This window comes from Adiantum capillus-veneris, chromosome 22 (assembly GCF_014529385.1).
Source record: "Adiantum capillus-veneris isolate H3 chromosome 22, ASM1452938v2, whole genome shotgun sequence".
In the NCBI taxonomy this organism is placed as follows: Eukaryota; Viridiplantae; Streptophyta; class Polypodiopsida; order Polypodiales; family Pteridaceae; genus Adiantum; species Adiantum capillus-veneris.
The window spans coordinates 94,983,227-94,995,911 of NC_140952.1; positions in this window are offsets into that span (position 1 = coordinate 94,983,227).

Below are 12,685 nucleotides of genomic sequence, written 5' to 3' on the forward strand. Positions count from 1 at the left end.
TCATGTATACCATTATAATATATAAGTAACTCAAAGTTTTATATTATCGACTTATAGTGGTTTACAAAGCTCTATGATTGCTAATTGTGGCCAAGCGAGTGGCTCTCTTATCTTCCTCATTCATAAGGTTGGTTCTCCCATGGTTGCATAAGATCTGGCTCCTCTTGCTCTTCCTCTACCTCGTCCTCCAGTTCTACCTCCTCTTAGATCATCTCCTTGATTTTGAGGAATGGCTCTAGCAGTAGTTTGAGGGTTTTTCTCTTCAGGACAGTTATTTCTATAGTGCCCCATTTGATTGCATCCATAGCACCTAACGCTTGGGAAGGTCTGCTCCAAGTTCACTGCTGCGGCGGCTAGTCCACATTGTTGGTATCCTTGGTTGAAAGTTCTCCTGGCTCTTCCCCTAAAGTTATTAAATCCATTATAGTTCCTTATGGAGTTGGTTCCTTCACTGCAAGAGGCTTAGCCCTGAGAAGGGCATCCTGTATTGATGTAGGTCTCATGGCTTCGAGACATGTACTCAGGGGTTTGTTGAGGCCTTGACAGAAACGGGCAATTTGTTGCTCCATGGTCATCTGGGGAGCATAGCGTCGTAAAGACACAAACTTGGTGTAGTACTCCTCTAATGAAAGTCCTAGCTGGTGTAGACCAAAGAACTCGTTCATCTTGATAGTTTGATGTGCACGAGGGAGATAACGTTCTTTGATTGCCTGCTTCATTTTCTCCCAAGATGGACTACTCGTGGGATTATCTCTGCAGTGTTGCTTCCACCAAAGTTTGGCATCTCCGCTGAGACGGAACATACCCAACATTGTTTGGTTTTCTAGAGAAGTTCCTGCAGCTTTGAAATAGTCATCCATAGCATCTAACCATGCTTCGGCATCTCGGCCTAAATTGGGTCCCTCTCCCTTGAAAGTAAGGAGTTGAACTTGCTTTAGTAGTAATTTTTTCTCTTGACTAACAGTGTAAAGGCTATTTATGCAAGTATTTCCCTGAGATTGAATTAGTGGAATTTAGTACCAGATGAAATCTTTCTTACTTACACTTTTAACTTATTTCCTACTCAAGACTTTTGCACATAGGATGAAGACAATTGCCAAACCATAAACAAAAACTACTTATAGCATTTTGTTGAGAACCATAGTATGTACAAGAGTTAACACAACTCATGAAGATCCTACTATGTACAAAGGTGACGATAGTCCTATACTAAAATCTTGAGGACTTTGGGTGGATCAGATATAGGATCAAAATATACAACATCTTTTGGTACACTAAAACTAGGGCCTACTCCTATGGGCCTAATTCTACCTGGGTAGATCACTTTAGACACCTGATTAAACACCCACTGATTTTGTGATACTTGGACATCATCTATCACAAGGGTTTCTTCTGGATTCTCCATCCCAATGAAAAAGTATACTTCAATCACTTGAAGATCTTCGGCCCATTTGAGTCTCTTCATATTTAGTTCTAAACCTTCTAACTCTCCCGCATCAATGAAGAAAAATCCACCAGATCCTGACCACTTGATTCTCCAAGTGGAAGGAGAAAATCTATTATCCAGCCATTTCATCACGCTTTTTTGCATTGAATAGTCTCGGGATAGGCAAGCCCTCATAAACCTAATGTTGAAATCCATGAATTTGAAGTAGTCATGATGGAAATTTTCCTGCAAAGATGGGGATAATTCTCTCTCTTCCTTTCACTCCCTCTTTTCAATTAAATACGTCTTTAATTGAATTTGTCAAAGATCACTTATTTCAACCTAACGCCTTAAACTTTTCCCTAGGTCCAAGACTGTAATTAACACACACTCTGATACCACTTTGTGAGATCCCCAACCCGCCAATACCCAGATCGGGATGGGATCCTTGACAGGTCTCTAGGTCTAATAAAAATCAGAGTCTCTAAACATGAAAAATCCAAGGAACAAGCCTTTTTCATGAACAATGGCTTGAGTCTATAGCCGTAGAAGAAGACCTAGTCATGTCTCGCAACAAAAATTGGAAAATGTATTAAAAGTACAAAAAAACTATTTCGGCCCTATAACTTCCACAAATTGGCTAAGGTATTCTCAACCAACGCTTTTTTCCCTCTAACATATGTGAGGGCACAGCCCGCTGGTGGACTACTCTTCCAATTGAAGAAGGTTTCTAAACGTTTTAGTGCGCGGGGATGGATAATCACCTGACTAATCAGGTCTACCCGTCCATGATTTACAACCTTAGTCAATCCCCACTTACCACCCCGCACTCATACATGATTCTTTTGTTATTTAATTACTACCACGTTCTTATCACAATTAAAATAATGATTCTTTTTATCCTTCATAACAGGATTTCATTAAAACAACCCTTGAAAACAGTATTGAAAACATTCTTTTAGCAAACATACATCTTTAAACTTAAGACATGGTACTGTCAATCAAAACATTGTCCATAATAACAAGCACCAATACTCTTCTTGTCTCAAGACCACCTAAGGGTGAAAAAACGGCACCCATTCCTTCTTCATAATCCGGAGTGGATAAACGCCCACCCAAGGTTCCGGGTGCCCATACACCAAACCAGCTGCCCATACAACCGGGCGGCTCCCCTAGGCTAAAAAACGGCATCCTAACTTATGTAGAAACATCAAAACATGACACGGAGTAGAAACTCAACGTTCATGGGGGTAACCGACTTACTCGTGGCTAGAAAGCCCCCAATTTGTATCAATTTATACCAAGGAGTCGGAGGTGTCTTGAGACAAGCTGTCTTAAGGATGATCAATCATATCTTTCCTAATTCAACCAGTTTTAACCCAAACAATTCTTTCCTACATTATAAACAAATGCACATTGGAAGTTACCTTCCATTTCTGGTCAATTATTCCTTTCCTGATTCTTACTCACTTCTTACATATGCAATACTAACTTATAAAAGAACTTAAACTATTTAAAGATTTAATTGAATAATAGGAAACCCACCTGGGATTGATTGGCCATCTGCTGCTGCACTGGCGCCTGAAGACTCTCCTCTATAGGCCTACTACTAGGCCTGGCTTCGTCGTCGTGCGATGCTCTAGTTCGTTTTGGAGCTACGTCCTCATCATCAGATGTAGGATTTGCTCGGGTCTTTTTATGTGCCATAATTTCTTATCCTTATAAAAAGGATGTCTAATCATTAGGTACATTAATTTAAATCTAAACTTAACCTTTGTATTCAACCGTAACCCATCCAAGGTTAAATTTGTAGTCTTAATTGGTAAATTCTTGACCTAGTAATTTCTTATTTTTCTATAAAGGCATGAGAACTTTTTCCACAGCTTCCCTAAGGGTTTTCTAAGCTATCCTAATTTCCTAATTTCCCCATCAAATCTTAAGCTTGGAATCTAATTATTTTGAGCTTAATATTTATTCTATTTATTTTCTCTTAAAGATTTCATTTCCTCAACTTTATATTATAGGTTTACACTTACTATAATTTTTCTAAAAACGTTTGACCGCAAAGTCTACTTTTTTTTAATTATTCTTTTGCTAAAAATAGGACTTTTGGTCAATTATAGTTTCCTAAATATTTATTCTGGTAATTATCTTATTATTTTCCAACTTAATTATATAATTTCCATCTTTAATTTTCAGCTAAAACTAGGATAATTTGACCTAAATAAATATTTATACTAATTTTTTAACCTTGAAATAATTATCACGGCCTTTTCATCATTTAACCTAGCTCTGATAAATAGCATGTGATCATATAGCATGATTTACTAATTTCCCCCTTTAGTTTTTAGCTAGAATTAGTATAATTTGACTTAGATAAATATTTATACTACTTTTCTAACCTTGATATAATTATCACGGCCTCTTTATTCTATAATCTAGCTCTGATAAATAGCATGTAATCATAGCACATGATTTATTAACTTCCCCCTTTAATTTACCCTTAATAATAGTGGTTTTCTACTAAGATAATTATCTATAATTAAGATAATTATATGGGTTACTTAAGATGTAATTAAGGTTTGATAATTATTTCAAAGCTTTTCGGGTTAATTTACTATTTTCTCCCTTCTATTTTCTCTTAAAAATAGTGTAATTTTGTTGAGATAATTAGTTAAACTAATTTTTTGAGGTTAACATAACTATCACAGGTTTTGTAAGATGTGATTTACCTCTGATAATTATCTCAAAGAATTTTGAATCACTTTGCTATTTTCCCCCTTTTAATTTCCCCTAAAAGTAGTGTAATTATGCTAAGTAGTGTTACACTATTTATCGTGGGTTTTGTAAGGTGTATTTTATCTATGATAATTATCTTAAAGCATTTTCAATCAATTTTCTATTTTCCTCCTTTTTATTTATCCTAAAACAATGTAATTCTGCTAAGATATTTAGGTAAACTAATTATCTGAGGTTAACATAATTATCAAAGGTTATTTAAGATGTGATTAACCTCTGATAAATATCTCAAAGAAGTTTGAATCAGTTTGCTATTTTCCCCTTTTAATTTGTAATTAAAACAGTGTAATTCTGCTAAGATAACTAGGTAAACTAATCATATAAGATTAAGATAATTATCATGGGTCTCCTAAGATGTAGTTAACCTGTGATAAATAACTCAAAGCATTTTGAATCAATTTGCTAATTTTTCCTTTTTAATTTGTCCTAAAAACATTGTAATTTTGCTAAAATAATTAGGTTAAGATAATTATCACGGGTTTACTACAATGTGACTAACCTATGATACATATCTCAAAGCATTTTGAATCAGATTGCTATTTTCCTCCTTTTAATTTCTCTCAAAAACAATGTAATTCTGCTTAATTAATTATGAAAAGTACTCAAAAAATTATAAGATAATTTTTCTAGCATAATGGCAGTCTAACACAGCTCTGATAATTATCATAGCTTAATATAAACTTAATTAGTATAATTACCATTAATTTATGATTAAAGTGGATAATTTTAGCCCTAATATGATATAATAATTAATTAGCTTAATATCCCTAATCTTAATTACAATAAACAACAGAGAATATTTAATTAAGAGAGGATTTTTGAGTATACATAAGATTAATCTTCAATTTATTAAGAAAATAGGTTAACCTAGCTTTTCTAATTAAGAAAGATTAGGCTAATTACCGTTTAATTAACCAACTAGAGCTTGATCTCTAGTGATTTCTGTATATAGGTCTCTCTAGATGAGAGAGAATGTGCCAAGGCTCCTAGTTTGTCTGAAATTGTGAAGCAATGGTCATATTTATAGGTTTCTGGGCACTCACAGGCTGGAAAATGGCAGTAACTTGCATCCCAAGCAGCCCTCCAGCTCCAAAAATGCCCCCTTCTGCTAAATCTAGTATGATAAAGTTCATCATTACCCCACACAACCCCCCAGATACACATAATCGATTTTCTACTAGTTTGTTGACTTTTAATGATTAATTTTGGAAATATGTGCAATTTCTAGAACCTTAGGATAAAAAGTCTTTAGCAGTAATAATTACTAAAACCATTCAATTTTACTCAGCTTATTAAATTCATAGTGTAGCCTTTCAGAGCCCGTAACTTTTCCAGATTTTATCGGAATTCTGTTCTGAAAATTTCTAGCCCGGGGTTTGCTGTGCTTAAGATTCCAAAAATACCAATATTTGCCACGGTCGGACAATTCTACGATGCTTTTTCAATAATCATATGAGTTTAATTAAGATTTATACAATCTTTAAGGTTTCAGAAACTGGAAACCTTACAATTTGGGTACATGTCTGACATTATGTAGCGTAAGCTCAGTGCCATTACACATAGAAAACTTGTGCCATTACACATAAAAAACTTGATGCTGTCCACACCACATATGTCAAGCTCATAAGAATTTCCTAGCTTTACCATGACATGCGTGGCAGTGTAGCTAGAAAACCACTCCTTGTGAGGAGTCACATGAAAGCTAGCACCTGAGTCCATAATCCAATTGTGCGCATAACACTCATCATGAGCTAACAATGCATTAGGACTCAAATCCGTTGTGAAAATCAACACATCAATTGAAACTTTTTCAATGGCTGAAGACTTAACTACATTAAGCTCTTCAATCTTCACGTTGCTTTTAGGTTTGCCAGACTTCAGTTTTTCCTTGCCCTTATCACGTTGCATTGTACGACAATCTTTCTTCAAGTGTCCCTTTTTATGGCAATAGTAACGCTGTACATTTTTCATATCTTTTCCGTGACTCTTGCTACGACCTTGTCTGCAAGCTTGTGAACGAACACACTGCTTTTTCTTGTCACGATTACCACTAGCCACATATGCATCACCATGCCCACTCGCATCAAGATATTGACGTCGAATCTCCTCAGTGAGAAACACACCAACAACACTACTAAAATCTAGCTTGCCATTGGGTGCAAAATTGTTTATGTTTGTGTTGAAAGTATCCCATGACGATGGTACCAAACATAGCAAGAAAATAGCCTTCATTTCATTATCAAAATTAAAACTTTTGAGAAGTAAGCTGTGAAAACATGTTGCTGAACTCCTTCAAGTGAGAACTAACACATTTTCCTTCTTTCATGTTTGAGGCATTGTTGCCATCTCAAGCCTGGTAGAGCATCACAAATATTTGGCATTGGTCTTATCCATTATCATAAAGTAAATGGATTCGCCAAGGTACAGGTGAATGGTTGCCATAGTATGGTCATTCAAGCCATCCTACTCATCATTAGTGTATGCATTCTCTCTTCTTGCACACAAGGGTGCTATCAAGCCTTTGTTGATAAAAAAATCTTGCATACGCTACTCTCAAGTGACAAAGTTTGAACCATCAAAATTTTTGATGTAGTACTCTTCTCATTTGGAAGCACTTCTCGCAGCCATGATTAAGAGAATGTAGACAAAAACATTATAGAGAATTTCTTGGGACAATTTCGACATAGTTTCCCCTAGAAAAGGAGCAAAAACTCAAACCAAAATGTAGTACAATCACTATGTAAGAACAACTAGAACTACCAAGAACGCATAAAATGGACTTGCGGGAAAAATCCGAAAGAGTCTCCTTTGTATGAGGAGTCAAAACTCAGCTCAAAAATGCATAAATTGCTCAAAAAACCATTACTGTGTGACCACCAAATCGACGTCAAAAGCACAAAAAATTGTCCAGGTACATGTCCTATGACAAGGGTATCGTAAAGGGGAACTCCAGCTACTTGTATCACCAAAGGTAACATTTGAGAATACCCCAGCTCTAACAAAACCTCATGATATTGACCCTCCAAAGGAGGCTAATGCAGACACAAAAGGACTAGCCACAGTTTCTGAAAGGGCTCTTTCGGTCCAAGTCTCAAAAACAGCCAAGAAAAAATGCCAAAATAGCCAGAATTGGCTCCACACGTAGTACAATAGGTAGTGTCCGCAACTCAACGTACATGAGTGAACCGCGCTCAAATAGGTTCCAAGAACTACTGCATACAGTAAAAGTGATCCTTGTGGGGATATCTGCTCTCAAAAGATCTCAGTAGCACTAGGTGTGATCACACAAAAATGCATATGTCAACACATCTATCCGCATAGAAACTGTTGTGGAAATGACTACCAAATCGTATGTGAAAGCGATGTGTTTGTGTCTAGAAACCTTTGTGTATAAAACAAGTATAAAAACTTCGGAACATTAAGACAGTGGCGAATCGCCAATGTCGAGGCACGTATGTTGGTGTCAAAAAACCTGCTCACTCTCAATCACTTTCTCTGTCTCTCACTCGTTCGCTCGCAATCAAACCCTTGTGCTTGCTCTCCTTTGAAAAAGTCTCTCTCTCACAGCTGTCAATCTCTCAAGCATGCTCACTCTCTCTCTCTCTTTGTCTCGCTCTCTCTCTCTCTCTCTAGAATTGTGGAGAGAAACAATGGAGCGGGGGGTGGGTGTATCGAGGATTGTCATGAGCTTCGCACCAGACATCATGTCAGACGATAGGTGTTGGTAAAATGGCTAGATAGACCTGAAGAAGGTTCTACATGGCACCGTGGGATTAGCGCCTTGCACACAAAGTGTGTGTAACGTCAATTTTTTAATAACAAAATTGATGTTTGGTTTTTGCAAACTACTACTTAGCACTATCGTTTGATGAGCGAGCTCGGAAGGGGGATAAGCACAAATATCGGGCTTGGGAGGCGTGCAAAACCTGCTCGCACAGAGTGTGCGTGTGTGATTTGTCTTGCTCACGGTGTTGTTATTCCAGCACTGCCCGAGCTTATTACTTTCCTTAATGCCCTGAAGCTTGATTGCCCGGCACCCTACTCGGCCTTGGCAACCTTGATTTGCATTCAATTGCCTGCCTTCCCTTTTTGAATCTACTGCCCAAATGCCTTGCTGCTCACAGACTGTAGAAATTCTATTGCTTTTGCTTGATTGGCCTCGTAGAGAGGGTGTGTGTACTTGATGTTGCAGCCCGAAGCTTGTGAATCTCTACCTGCTGTCGACCTTGCTTGGATTCCAATTGATTTGAGCTGCCCTTGATTCAAGCCTTTGATTTTCTTGTACGCAACTTGTAAATTCTATCGATTCCTTTGCTCTGCTCAATTCTCCCTTGCTTTCAATTTCCTGAAAAAAACATAGAGTGACTACTCTCTCTCATGCTCCACCAAAGACAGGCTCTCCTTCTCCTGCATCTCTTCCCCCTTCTCTCCATTCCTTCCCTTGCATTTGATTTCATGTAGAAACTGTGAAGCTTCAAAACTTTTGAGCTTCCTCCTCGACTCGGGAAGGCTACACGAGCGATTAGCTGGGGCTCAGGCTCGGGTGCCCTGAGCTCTATAAGGGAAGGGATGGAGAGAAGGGGGAAGGGATGTAGGAGAAGAAGAGCCTATCTTTGGTGGAGCATGAGAGAGAGTAATGAATCTCTCCTCCTATTTGCGATTATAGGTAATGGTAGCCCCCCCCGACCATGGACACTAGCCACTTGGCCTAAAACCCAACTATGTATGCTAAGCTGAATATCATCTATACTATTATAAAAGGGGAGGGATCCCCCCCCCCCCGTGAGACACGTGGTGAGACTAGCTTCATTCGACAGTGCTCTCTGCAGCCCCAACCACACACACACACACACACACACACACACACACACACACACACACACACACACACACACACACACACATGCACACACACATAGAGAATGGTGCAAAAATTGAGAGAGAGGTGGCCGCTGGCTGCACTAGTGTTTACTTACTAGGAATGCTAATTAGCATATGAGTATGTTAAGTAGCATACACATTGTGTTAATTTCTAGTTAGCATATTAGAAATGCTAACTAGTAGACACATTGTGTTTAAGTAGAATACTAGGTATCTTGCTACAGGTACATCTCTCCCCGCAGTATCCTTATTGCCTACGAGCAAGAATAGGGCTTGGGAGGGAAAATTCTCTTTTCTTCACTTCTCTCACATTTACATTTTGCACATACTAGAAATTTCCTAGATGAATAATCCACACGATGTGAATTTTTATTTCTTCCACTCTGTACAATCTATTACAACTAACATATGGATTAGCCAAAAAAATATGCTTTCAACAACGTATAGTATTCTGTTTGTCCCAAAAAGGCTAAATGAAATACTTCTTTCATCGGATCTCATCATACTACCCCTTTTACACTATAACTTTTCTTTTGACATAAGCGTAGTTATCTTGCTATGAACCAAGAGGATTTGTACACACAGTTAATACCAATCACTAGAAAAAACATATATATTATGTGGTAAGCACAAATTACAATTCCAAAGAACAATACCTAACCTATTTGGTCAGCAAAGACTGAACTCCATTAACTCATCTATCAACACTTTCATATTACCCGTGCTACGATACGACCATAGCCTTGATATTTTAATATTTTTGTTGTTTTGATATGCTCTTTTGTGTTCTTTCTTTGTGTGTGATCAGTGCAAGAGAGAAAGAGTGGGACTTCTTTGATTGCACTTCCTTTCAAACCCTAGACTTCATGGAATCTATGGTATATTAACTCTTTCATATAGTTTTTGGAGTACTCTCACAAACTCTCACAACCAAAAGCCCGGTGCTTTCTTGGCAAGATCGCAAACTTGACATATTTTTTTGAGAGTAATGGATGATCAACAGGGCAACATGGTGTGCAATTTGATCCAGCTAAAATGAAAATGTTTCAAGCATTTGCCTCATTCATGCAACATTAACATGCTATAGAAACATGGGAGGTTTCCACAACCAAATCTATTCAAGCCATTGTTAACAAAAAGAATCAATTTGATGGGAAAGATGTGACAAATTACCTTCGTGGATATGCAAAGTAAATGGAATTGCATCGAGTACGAGAAGGTGAGATAATTCAAAGCTTTGATTTGGTTGCGACTCTTGAAATTAGAGAGCATGTAAGAGCAATTACGGAAGGGTATGGGAAAGTTGAGAAACATTAAGTTGGCCTTAAAGGAGGAGTATTTCATGGAAGATTCAGAGTGAGTCACAAAAAGAAATTTTTTGGAATGGATAGCCAAGCCAAAGGAGGGACTCTCTCCAACATAGTTGCTCAGGTAATTTGAGCGACGCTATTCTCAACTAACAAGGATTGAAAAGGCCACATTGGAATCAGAGAAGACAAATCTTTTCCTACAAGAAGCAAGAAAAGAACTTTAAGAAATCTTGGAGCTTCTACTTGAAGACAAAGATGTTGAGCAAGGGCTAAAGACTAATTGGAATCACTATAAGAGGAGTACTCCACAACTGCTAGCATTGCCACAAAAAAACAAAGAAAAATAAAAAGAGAAAATATTGCGTACGCAGCAACATCAACGGCTAACAACGCGGTAGTGGTTTATAAACAGTAAACACGGTAATAGTAGCATGAATATACCCGCGACTATTATTGTGTTACTTGCTTCTGCTATTACCGTGTTTATTACTGCTAAGCGCCTATTCAAAAATAAAGGTGCTCATTTGGGCCACCCACCAATTGAGCACCTTTATTTTTGACTTGCATAAAAACAATGAAACACCAGTTGTTTTTTGAAAGAGTATAAAAAGAAACAAAAAATTGAACTTGAATTTACTCTACTTGTGACAATTTAATGTGCAGAAGATCAACCATTTAAAAAAGTTACAAATAAAATGAAAATAATTGTACATACATTGTGTCACATTGGGACTTTATGAAAGTTTGGACAAATATTTTTCATCTAATCCTCCTCCTCCTCCTCGTCCACAGGCACGTATATTTGATCACCTTGACTCTACATAAACCCAAACCAAATCAAACAAATATCAACATCTCAAAACAATTGATACAAAACTATTTGTTTAAACTTACCGCTTGTAGTGATCTAACCCTCCATCGAATTGCTCACGAGAGATGTGATTGTTCTTGAACAACCATCACCAAGTTTCAAACTCTATATACCGCTCTCAAAACTTGACCATCTCTCTGGTTGGTCGACTAAGAGTGATATTTTCCTAAGTTAGAAATAATAACATCAACAAATAATCAGCTATAATCTTTATAATCACCAATTTAGGTTATAATTTAATCAATCTTACATATTTTTCCTTTCGTGCTGCTTTGCCTCCCAAGCCATATTGCATGGGAGTTTTTTTGATCCGAGCTTTACTTTGTTTTTTGTAGGATGATCCCATTGTAGCCTGATCGCTCTTTTCTTGCATTGCCCACTCCCACTCCGCATCTACCATGTTGCCATCGTGATAGCTCCTATCTAAATCTCTAACTTGGTTGGCCTCTGCGCGCTGTACACTGGACTGCTTGTTTTTCAAAACTGTTTTTATGTAGCCCTCCAACCACTGTTGTGAAAAATGTTGATTGGGGCATTTAGAAATCTAGTATGCAGCACGTCCTCAATGTAGTGTGATGATCCGCGTCAGTTGGTCTCTAAACTTTACAAAACAATTCTTATACGTTGAATGTATAAGAATCTGAAGATGGCATCAAAACACCCTACCCTGAGTTGTACCAAAGTCCACCTCCCCGCCATATTTTACCTTGTAGTAGCACCCATGCGTGTTTGACACGGGTGCATTAGTATCCTCGTCCTCTACACTAGAGGCTGTACGCTTTGAAATAGGGGACTTCGTTCTCCTCCCATTACCAGAACAAGCAAAGCCATAAGATCCCCCATCACTTCGCCTCTCTTGGCGCTCGTTTCCTTGAAACAAGCGTCAACATACGCCGCTAGAAGAAGTACGCAGATGGTGTTCTAGCAAAGCAGGAGCGGAATGGAGTGGCGTGGGACCCTGTGATGCCATGGGAGTGGGACCCTGCGATGGAAGGGAGTAGGCTAATAAGAAGTGGCCGTAGACTGAGGTGCCATCAATGCGAGGCTCTGGATGTAAGGAGTCCCTCCCTGACTCCCCCATGGCATGGACCGTGGAGAAAGACCGTAGGTCGTAATCTATTGCGGAGTGTACCGGCCAAACAATGCATCCGTTGAACGGAGATACTGCTCCCACTACCACTGTTGGGGGGACCTGAGTAGAGTAGGTGTAGAATGTCCATGCCTGTAATTAACAAATGTAAAACCTATAGCACTCATGGTTTAGGGTTAACTAGCCACAAATAATCTTTATTTATTTGCTTGGTCTCATCGCCTTAAGACTTGAGTCCACTGGAGGCAATGTCCATCCAAAGATGGTTGCTCCCCACACCAATTGGTCTCTCGTCTAGCATCTACATC